The sequence below is a fragment of the Mandrillus leucophaeus genome, unplaced genomic scaffold (assembly GCF_000951045.1).
Source record: "Mandrillus leucophaeus isolate KB7577 unplaced genomic scaffold, Mleu.le_1.0 Scaffold149, whole genome shotgun sequence".
Taxonomy (NCBI): Eukaryota; Metazoa; Chordata; class Mammalia; order Primates; family Cercopithecidae; genus Mandrillus; species Mandrillus leucophaeus.
The window spans coordinates 3,008,554-3,017,811 of NW_012101465.1; the positions used below are offsets into that span (position 1 = coordinate 3,008,554).

General features: G+C 42.2%; 2 protein-coding genes across 2 annotated transcripts in view; one reads left to right on the plus strand and one right to left on the minus strand.

The window, feature by feature from the left end:
- The window catches only part of NKIRAS1 (NFKB inhibitor interacting Ras-like 1), a 67,061-nt gene extending 66,666 nt beyond the window's left edge, over window positions 1-395 (minus strand). The window contains exon 1 of the mRNA XM_011974792.1: window positions 129-395. The gene's annotated coding sequence lies outside the window, so the exon portion shown is untranslated. The remainder of the gene's footprint in view (window positions 1-128) is intronic.
- Window positions 7-9,258, plus strand: part of NR1D2 (nuclear receptor subfamily 1, group D, member 2) — a 44,954-nt gene continuing 35,702 nt past the window's right edge. The window contains exon 1 of the mRNA XM_011974778.1: window positions 7-59. The gene's annotated coding sequence lies outside the window, so the exon portion shown is untranslated. The remainder of the gene's footprint in view (window positions 60-9,258) is intronic.

Below are 9,258 nucleotides of genomic sequence, written 5' to 3' on the forward strand. Positions count from 1 at the left end.
GGCCCCGACGCGGGCGCTGACACCGCAGTGCGCCGGGCGCCGCAAGGTTTTTTCGCTAGGTGACCCCCAAGACGCGGACCCCGCGCGAAACAAACGTACCGGCGCCTCACGAGCTGGTAGCTGTACACTTTGCAGATTCTGAGGAGGAAGTGCGGGGCGAGGGCGTGCTGCAGGCCGGAGGAGGCGCCTCGGGGAAGGCTTGGGGCTTTCCCGAAGGGATACGCTCGAAGGAGCTCCGAGGTGCTTGGATCACAAGCGATGCCCCGCAGAGTGGGTAGCACCGCCCTTGTTAGGATGCCGCCTCACTGTTTACAAAAAAACCCCGTTTCCTCTAGGCCTGTCTCACACACCCACAGTCTTAAAAACTGCTTCCAGATCCCCTTAGGCTGAAATTTTCCTGTAAACGGGTCATACCCGGAGCTGAGCGTGCAGCTCACGTATGGTCAGGATGACTCAGGTGATCGTAGGTGACTCCAACACTATATGTAAAACTGGCCAGTCTTCATTTAAGAAAAACAAAACAAAACAACCTGTGGGTCGCTGAATTTTCCTGAATCTGATGAGGAGAATTTGGCTTTATAAATACTTTTCTTGTCACATTTTGTTACATTGCAACAGAACAATAGGGTGCCCTTCCTTCCTTTTGTCTGCCCCAAATGATGGAGCAGAGCTGAAGTAAGTGAGGTTATGGAAATAGCCAGCTTTTGTTTTATTTTTTGAGTTATGCGCCTCTAAGAATCTTGCCTCGATAACAAGTGTATTGTGAACTTTTCACCAAGAGTAAAAATAGTCATTTTCAAATTGTTTAGTTATTTTAAAAATTTACTTATTTTTTTTACCTGCCTCACAAAAATCTGGATATAATTGTGTTTTAATTACCTAACGGACCTACTTAGTCTTTGAGGGCATTTTAAAAAATTTCACGAGTTTATCATAGAACTAAACTTATACGTGTTAGAATTTAGAGGTGATCAGGGTGAACCTCTTCTACCCTTTAGCATGAATTCTAGTAGCTTTAGTAGCCTCATGAGGGCTGGCTCAATTAGGAAGTTTTTCTCTGGTTTGAGCCCTTTTCCAGTACTTCGCTGTTCAAAATCTTGCCTTGTGGAGCTACACATTATAAAAATTCCTCCGAATGAGTGTTGACCATCCCCTTCCCCCTTCAGTTCTTGGATTTGCAGTTCTCATCTCTTGGTCCTTGCCCAGCGTTGTTTTTTCAGATCACTCATCATCCTTGTTGCCCTTTGGGATGGAGCACCCAGAAGTGAACAGGCTCTTGTGGAAGTGGCTGGATAATTATCAAGTTCCAAGTTGCCCTCTTTGTCTTGGATCCTGCTGCAAATGAATTCCCTGGCAGGCTTAGTTTTTTTGGCCTATTGCTTTGCTGACTCACAGTAACCTTGCAATCAACTAGGACCTTTCATGTGAACTGTTAGGAAGTTAGATTTCATTCATTGCGCAGATAATTGCATGACCTGAAGTGTAGGAATTTACAGTGATCGTTCTTAAAATTACTCTTGTTCATTTGGCCTTCAGTTCAAAGCTGTTACAAGCTGCTACCCACAATATTTACAGTTTCTACCATCTGTCTGTAAGTGGGAGGTCTAATAAGAATTCACTTTAACTGGCCGGGCACAGTGGCTCACGCCTGTAAGCCCAGCACTTTGGGAGGCTCAGCCAGGCGGATCTCCTGAGGTAAGGAGTTCGAGACCAGCGTGACCAACATTTGTCCTTCTCTACTAAACGGACAAAAATTAGCCGGGTATGGTGGTGGGCTCCTGTAATCCCAGCTACTCAATGAGACTGAGGCAGGAGAATAGCTTGAACCCGGGAGGTGGAGATTGCAGTTGAGTCGAGATCGCGCTACTGCACTCCAGCCTGGGCAGGAGTGAGACTCCGTCTCAAAAAAAAAAAAAGCCTTTTAGCTTTTGAATTTTTGTAAACATTGACCAAGGTGGGGCCAGATTCAGTGCTGTGTGGCACACCTCTACCCTTCCGTCTAGTTTGGTGTCATTTGACAAACAACCAGTGATCATGTAATCTTACTGTCCTTCATGACATCTCTATGTCTGCTCGCCCCATGAGTAATGTGTGAAAACAATGGAGTGAAAAACTTGGAAAACAATTGTAGAGGTGGGGCAAGGAAATCTTTCCTTGGAGTGAGGAAAAGCCAGAATTGACTTCAAGAAGTTGCTCGACTGGTCAGTACGGTTAAGAGATTCAAAAAGGAGTGTGGAAATAACCAAAAAGAAACCACTGGATCCTTAAGACACATTAAAAAATGAGGTGAAGAATGTGTAGGGAGGGTTAGTTTGGTTTGAACCATTTTGATGGACCTCTTCTAGTATAATGATGACAAAAAAATAATCATCAGCTGCTTCTTATGTGCCAGGCCCTTTACATGTGTTCCTCACGTTAATTCCATGAAGGAAGATGCTGTTCCCACCATCTTAATGATGAGGAGCTAAGTAAATTGAAGCTAAATAACTTACCTAGGCAAGTAGTAGAGCCAGAATTTGAATCCACGAAGTTTACTTGGGAACATAAACTGTTAACTACTGTGCTATAATATATTTTAGCCTGCATAATATTTGAAGATTTATGTACAACTTAGTGTCCTGTCTTCTTGAGGGTGAAGGAGGTACTGCATGTGTATGGATCCCCACTCAATTTGCAGTGATATATGTAGGTTATAGCTGGTGGAAAAGGATAGTCATCTGCAGGGCCTTCATCAGTCCTTTCTTTAGTCATGCTGGCTTATTTCCAGACATCAGATTACACCTTGACCTCCTTCTCCAGTAATTTACATGGAGATTAAAATAACTCTGTTTTATAAAGTAAGACCCATTTAGCTGGGCGCGGTGGCTCACACCTGTAATCCCAGCACTGTGGGAGGCTGAGGCGGGCGGATCACCTGAGGTCAGGGGTTCGAGACCAGCCTGGTCAACGTGTGAAACCCTGTCTCTACTAAAATACAAAAATTAGCCGGGTGTGGTGGGTACCCATAATCCCAGCTACTTGGGAGACCGAGGCAGGAGAATCGCTTGAACCCAGGAGGCGGAGGTTGCGGTGAGCTGAGACCATACCATTGCACTCCAGCCTAGGCAACAGAGTGAAACTCTGTCTCAAAAAATAAAAAAAAAAAAACACCCACACCATTTATTTTTGTGTCACCCCATTTAAAAAAAAGTCTCTTATGTGATAACATCATTTGGTAGTTTACACACCCTTCAATTCCCCACTTAGATATTGCCACCTTGGATGTGTTTACCCCTGTTGATCTCTGCCCTCTTTAGTATGATCTTCAGCAGTTCACAATCGTTTGTATAAATCGTTTGTATGAAACATTGCTCCTGATAACATGGGTGTTTCCCCAGTTGGTTTATAAGGCATTTTAGGGAAAGGACCGTGCTGTTCTCTGGAGCCCTGACACCCAGGACACAATTGGAATTTTAATACCTCAATTAGATCTACTCTACCACCCTTTGAGTAGGAATTATTTGTAACACTTTTAAAGTGAGGAAACTAAAGCTTCTTGGTGATAAAATGTTTTGTTCTAAGCCACAGGGCAAAAAAGTACAGTCATGACTTGAAGTCAAACATACTCTGCAGGTTGGTGGACAGTGGGAGTGGGAGGGTTTAGATGATGGACAAGTCTAGAAAATGGGTAAGAAGACTCGAATATTTGCTGGAATATCAGTGCTTCCTAAAAGTACAAAATTGGATATTGACTTTTGGCTTGTCTGAAGTTGACCACTGGGTAAGCCCTAGCCTGGGAACCTGGCCCAGGTCCAGGGTCCCTTTCAACTGAAAATAGAGAAGACTGCCTCAGCTAATTTTAGCTCAAGGTTTCAAAGAGGTACATTCTGCCTGTTTCTTGGAGGTGTTGGAACTTGCTAGTTCAGGGATTTTTACTATTCTTAATTTATCATCAAAAACAGTATATGAAAAAAGCACTTTAATAATCCTATGAACACCATTTCATTTCAGTCTTGTAGTAAGTGGCAGATGTTCCAATTTTATAGAAGATGACTCAGGTTTAGAAAGATTGAAAGTGACTTGCTTGCTCAGTTCTTCTCACCAAATAAGTTTGTACTCTGGAATTGGACAACCTTGACTTTAAACTCTGGCCTGCCACTTAGTGGCTGACTTATCCTCTCTGAGCTCTGAGCTCCTTGTTTACAAAAATGAGTTAATGAAAGTTAATTCACAGAGTTCTTGTGAGGATGAAATTGTGTCGTTTATTCCTGACATGCAGCAGGTACTTGGTAACTTATAGTTTCACTTTTCTTTCTTCATTAGGTTGAGGAACTACTAGATGTACTCCTTATCTTCTAAGAAATTAAAATTTAACCCATTTGGTTTGCTATCAGTCAGGTTCATAGATGGGTGTCTAGTAGCAAGAATAGATGCTAAGACAACTAAATCAATATTGAAGGTCTTGTGAGGAGAATGCAGTTGTTTCTAGATGGATCCTCTTTGATTTTCTGGTGCCTGGCACAAATGCTTGTTTTCTTAAGACAGGAATTGGATCTTAACTGGATTGATAATAGCCCAGTAATTTCCTTTAGATTGGATATTGAAGCTTTTGCAAAGGAAATTGTTTTTTAGTTAATTAATTACCATCAATGCTTGCAACCAATTTTTGAGCCATCTGCATAGCTCTAATTTCTTTTCTTTTCCTTTTTTTTTTTTTTGAAGAGTTTTGCTCTTGTTGCTCAAGCTGGAGTGCAGTGGTGCCATCTTGGCTCACCGCAACCTCCACTTCCCAGGTTCAAGCGATTCTCCTGCCTCAGCCTCCTCAGTAGCTGGGATGACAGGCATGTGCCACCATGCCTTGCTATTTTTGTATTTTTAGTAGAGATGGGGTTTCTCCGTGTTGGTCAGGCTGGTCTCTAACTTCTGACCTCAGGCGATCCGCCTGCCTCGGCCTCCCAAAGTGCTGGGGTTAAAGGCGTGAGCCGCTGTGCCCTGCCAGGTCTAATTTCTAAAAGTGAATTTCTTAGCTAAGGTAGTCAGCAGATCTTGTGAACATAAATGACTGAAAATGCGGGCCCAGGAAAGTCTTACTTCCAAGCAAAAACATCACTTTCTTATCTTTTATTTTCCTGAGATGTTAGGTGTGAATTTAGTACCTAAGACACTATTTTAGAGAAGACAAATAGCTGTGAGTTCTTCTTTTGGAATTTCATTGAGGACTAAGAATATTTGTAAAGTGTCCTATTGTGAGTGGAGACACCTGTGAAAAAAGTAGCCATGTGCTAATACCTGGAATTTTTAATGTGGACTTAAGATCTGTAAAGTTTTATAAAGACAGCACAATGGTTTTACCCAGTAACATGACACTGGCTAGGTTTCCAGGTTAAATTGGTTTCTCTTTGGATTCACAGGGTATTAATGATACTCTGGCGGTTGTGTCGATGAAAATGTCAGTCTTTAAAACTGTGGGCCAGTTTGGTTTGAATTCACTGATTGTAGCCATTTTTAAACTTCAGTGTGCAAATAATTGCTTGGAGAGCTTGTTAAAGATGCGCATTCCTGAGGATGTGTTCTCCAGTCTGGGCAGGGCCTTGGAAACATGTATTCTGAAAAAGCACCAGCTAGTTTTGAGGATATGTATTTTACATAATTTCTCTGGGTGATGAAAATAAGTTGGGAATCTTTCTTCTTGTGTTGGTAGTTTTGGAGTTTTTAGATTGTAAAATGAACGGTAGGTGAAAACTGCCCTTGGTCACTTTGTCTTCCAGGGAGCACAGATGAAGTTGTTGGCTTGTGGCAGTGTTCTTCAAACTTGGATGTGCATCAGAATCACCAAGAGGGCTTGTTAAAGTTTCTCGTGCAGTAGATCTGGAGCCGAGCTTGATAATTTGCATTTCTAGCAGATTCTGGGTGATACCGATGCCCCTGGTCCAGGGCCCACACTTTGAGATGGTTGGTTTCTAGTTAGGGACCATGTTGCAGGAAAAATATTAATTGCAGGATTAATTAAGGTGAGATGCACATAGCAAGAGAGCATATGGACAGTGAGTCTAACTGTGGGAAGAGCATGGATTTGCACCTCTCACCTCATGATTGATTGCAGGCATAGGCTTCATGAATAAAACAATGGATGGAATTGTCTACATTAGTGATATTTTTGTCTTTACAAATGAAGTGCATATCGTTGAATTTATGCATGTTAAATGTGTGTCTGGGCTGGACATGGTGGCTCATACCTGTAATCTCAGCACTTTGGGAGGTGGAGGCGGGCGGATCACCTGAGGTCAGAAGTTCGTGACCAGCCTGGGCAACATGGTGAAACCGTGTCTCTACTTAAAAAAAAAAAGAAAGAAAAAAAATTAACCAAGCGAGGTGGTGGGTGCCTGTAGTCCCAGCTACTCAGGAGGCTGAGGGAGGAGAGTTGTGTGAACCGAGAGGTGGAGGTTGCAACGAGCTGAAGTTGCACCACTGCACTCCCATCCTGGGTGACAGAGTGAAACTCTGTCTCAAAAAAAAAACAAAAAACTGTGTCTGATGAAAAACATTGTATGTTTTTTGGCATAGTAGGCAACTGTTTTATCTTCCCTCTGGGTTGCATTCAAACCCCTTGAGAGCTGTGATTGTGCTTTCCTTTAGCCTCAGTATATATAATTTGTGCTTAAATACATATGTGATATCTAATACATAACAAACTGAAAATGACTTTAAATTTTTTTTTTTAATTGCCTGAAAATGGAAGTGTCTTATCTTTTTGGGATTGTTTTGGCCTCAGCATTTTGCTATGTGGATTTTTTGTTTAAAAATGATTGATAGGCCGGACATGGTGGCTGACGCCTGTAATCCCAGCACTGGGGAGGCCAAGGTGGGTGGATCACCTGAGGTCAGGAGTTCGAGACCAGTCTGACCAACATGGTGAAACCCTGTCTCTACTAAAAAAAAAAAAAACAAAAACTGACTGAGAGTGGTGGCATGTGACTATAGTCCCAGCTACTCAGGAGGCTGAGATAGGAAAATTGCTTGCACCCAGGAGGTGGAGGTTGCTGTAAGCCGAGATTGTGACACTGCACTCCAGCCTGGGTGACAGAGTGAGACTTGGTCTCAAAAAAAAAAAAAAAAAGGAAGGTCAAGGCCAGTTTTCAGAGGGGTTGTGGAGGTTATATAAAATTGCAAATCACATTTTGAGAATAAGTCTGTGTAGAGGGAATTAGCTTCAGCCTTACTGTTATTCTGGTATAGCATACATTCTTCCAGCATCTTTAACACCTATAAAGAGCGAGTCAGAAGAACAAGGAGTGAGTCTGGATTTCTTAAGAGCTGCTTGGAGATGAATGGCAGAATGGGGTAGAGAAGGGAGAGTATTTAACTGGGGATTGGTTAGTGTATAGCCACTTTTGTCTTCTGGGAACACTGAAACAGAAAGGTGTGGGAGCAAGGGCTATGAAAGGATCCCTTATCTACCATTCTAAATGTTACATCTGTTCTGGATTAACCTGTGCTTTTAGCCAAGTGTTGGGGGAGGCAAATGATAAATTCATTGTTTCTAGGATTGTGTCAGATCAGAGGATGCAAAGAAGAGACCAGAACCAGATTTCTTTGTGACCAGTTTGTTTAAGCAATGAAGTTGCTTAGGAGCGTGTTTTAGTCCTTTTAGGAAAAGATTGGAAAATGAAAAGCTTTAGGTGTGAGGGGTCTGCATGTGCTCAGAATATCCAAGCCAGTGAAATCCTTCTCACTTTTAATTTTTTCTTTCTTTGAGACAGGGTCTTGCCCTGTCTCCAGGCTAGAGTGCAGTGGCATGATCATGGCTCACTGCAGCCTCGAACTCCTGGGCTCAAGTGATCCTCTTGCCTTAGCCTTCTGAATAACTGGGACTACTAGAGGTGCTGGGTGCAAACCACACGCAGCAAGTTTTTAAATTTTTTTGTAGAAACAGCATTACCTTATGTTGCCCAGGCTGGTCTCAAATTCCTGGGCTCAAGCGACAATCCTCCCGCCTCAGCCCCCAAAGTGGTATGATTACAGGCATGAGCAAGTGTGCTGGGCCCATCTCCCTTTTTAAATCAGTGGGAGTTACACGTACTTTGAACTTTGTGGAAGCAGGAGGAATAATGGGAAATAAGGAAATACTTTACTTTTTGCTTTTGGTGTAAGCAAACATTTCATATCATCAGTATCCTATTTCTAAAGTTAATGGCCTTGCTGTTGAGATTTGCAAAAATAAAAAATACATATTATCTTGTATCTAATTATGTGATTTTCCTCCTATTTTCTAGGAGGTGTGATTGCCTATATCAGTTCTTCCAGCTCAGCCTCAAGCCCTGCCTCTTGTCACAGTGAGGGTTCTGAGAATAGTTTCCAGTCCTCCTCCTCTTCTGTTCCATCTTCTCCAAATAGCTCTAATTCTGATACCAATGGTAATCCCAAGAATGGTGATCTCTCCAATATTGAAGGCATCCTGAAGAATGATCGAATAGATTGTTCTATGAAAACAAGCAAATCGAGTGCACCTGGCATGACGAAAAGTCATAGTGGTGTGACAAGTAAGTTACTTTAGTTTTCTAAAGCTGGCTGCCATAAGTTGCAAATAGGGCTTATTTTATCTGCTTTTCATATAGGGGGCCATTATATTTCTGGGTACAGTTTTCGCTCCCTGCTGGGTGATCATACATCTGTAGTTAGGGAAGAAATCAGTGATGATTTTAGAAGTTATAACCTAGGGGCTGTCAAATTCTTGCCTCAGAGCAAGATACGTGGTTATGTACTCTGCCTGGCCCTGCTCCCTCTAGGGTACCCTCTTTTACTACATTTCACAGTTACTTTTCTTCTGGACTACTAGAACTAAGTCTTGTTTCTAGAACAGAGTACTTGCTCATTGTGGGAAGGGTTTACATTAGTGAAACTGGAGTTGGGACATTTGGGATTAGGAAATGTTGGATTGGGATAACCAAATGAGTAGTGGGATTTGGACCTATCTGGCCCCTGTAGGTGAAGTAAACTGACACGGCTGCCTGTGGAGAGACATCCCTTTCCACCTTTTATTGATTGACTTCTCTGCCTGAATTCTTAATTGTTTCCAGAGAATTGGTTTCTTAGTTCTGGTTGCATGTCTGATGTAAAGTAACTTTAAATTTACAAAATTTCTTATATCATGCTGACAGGTCTGGAAAAAAAATAAATTTACAAAATTTCAGTGTAATTCTAAAATCAGGAAAGGAAAAATCCAGGTCTGTGAGGTGTTTTTGTCAGTGCCATAAGCTGTGTTTAAAAGAAAATTATGGC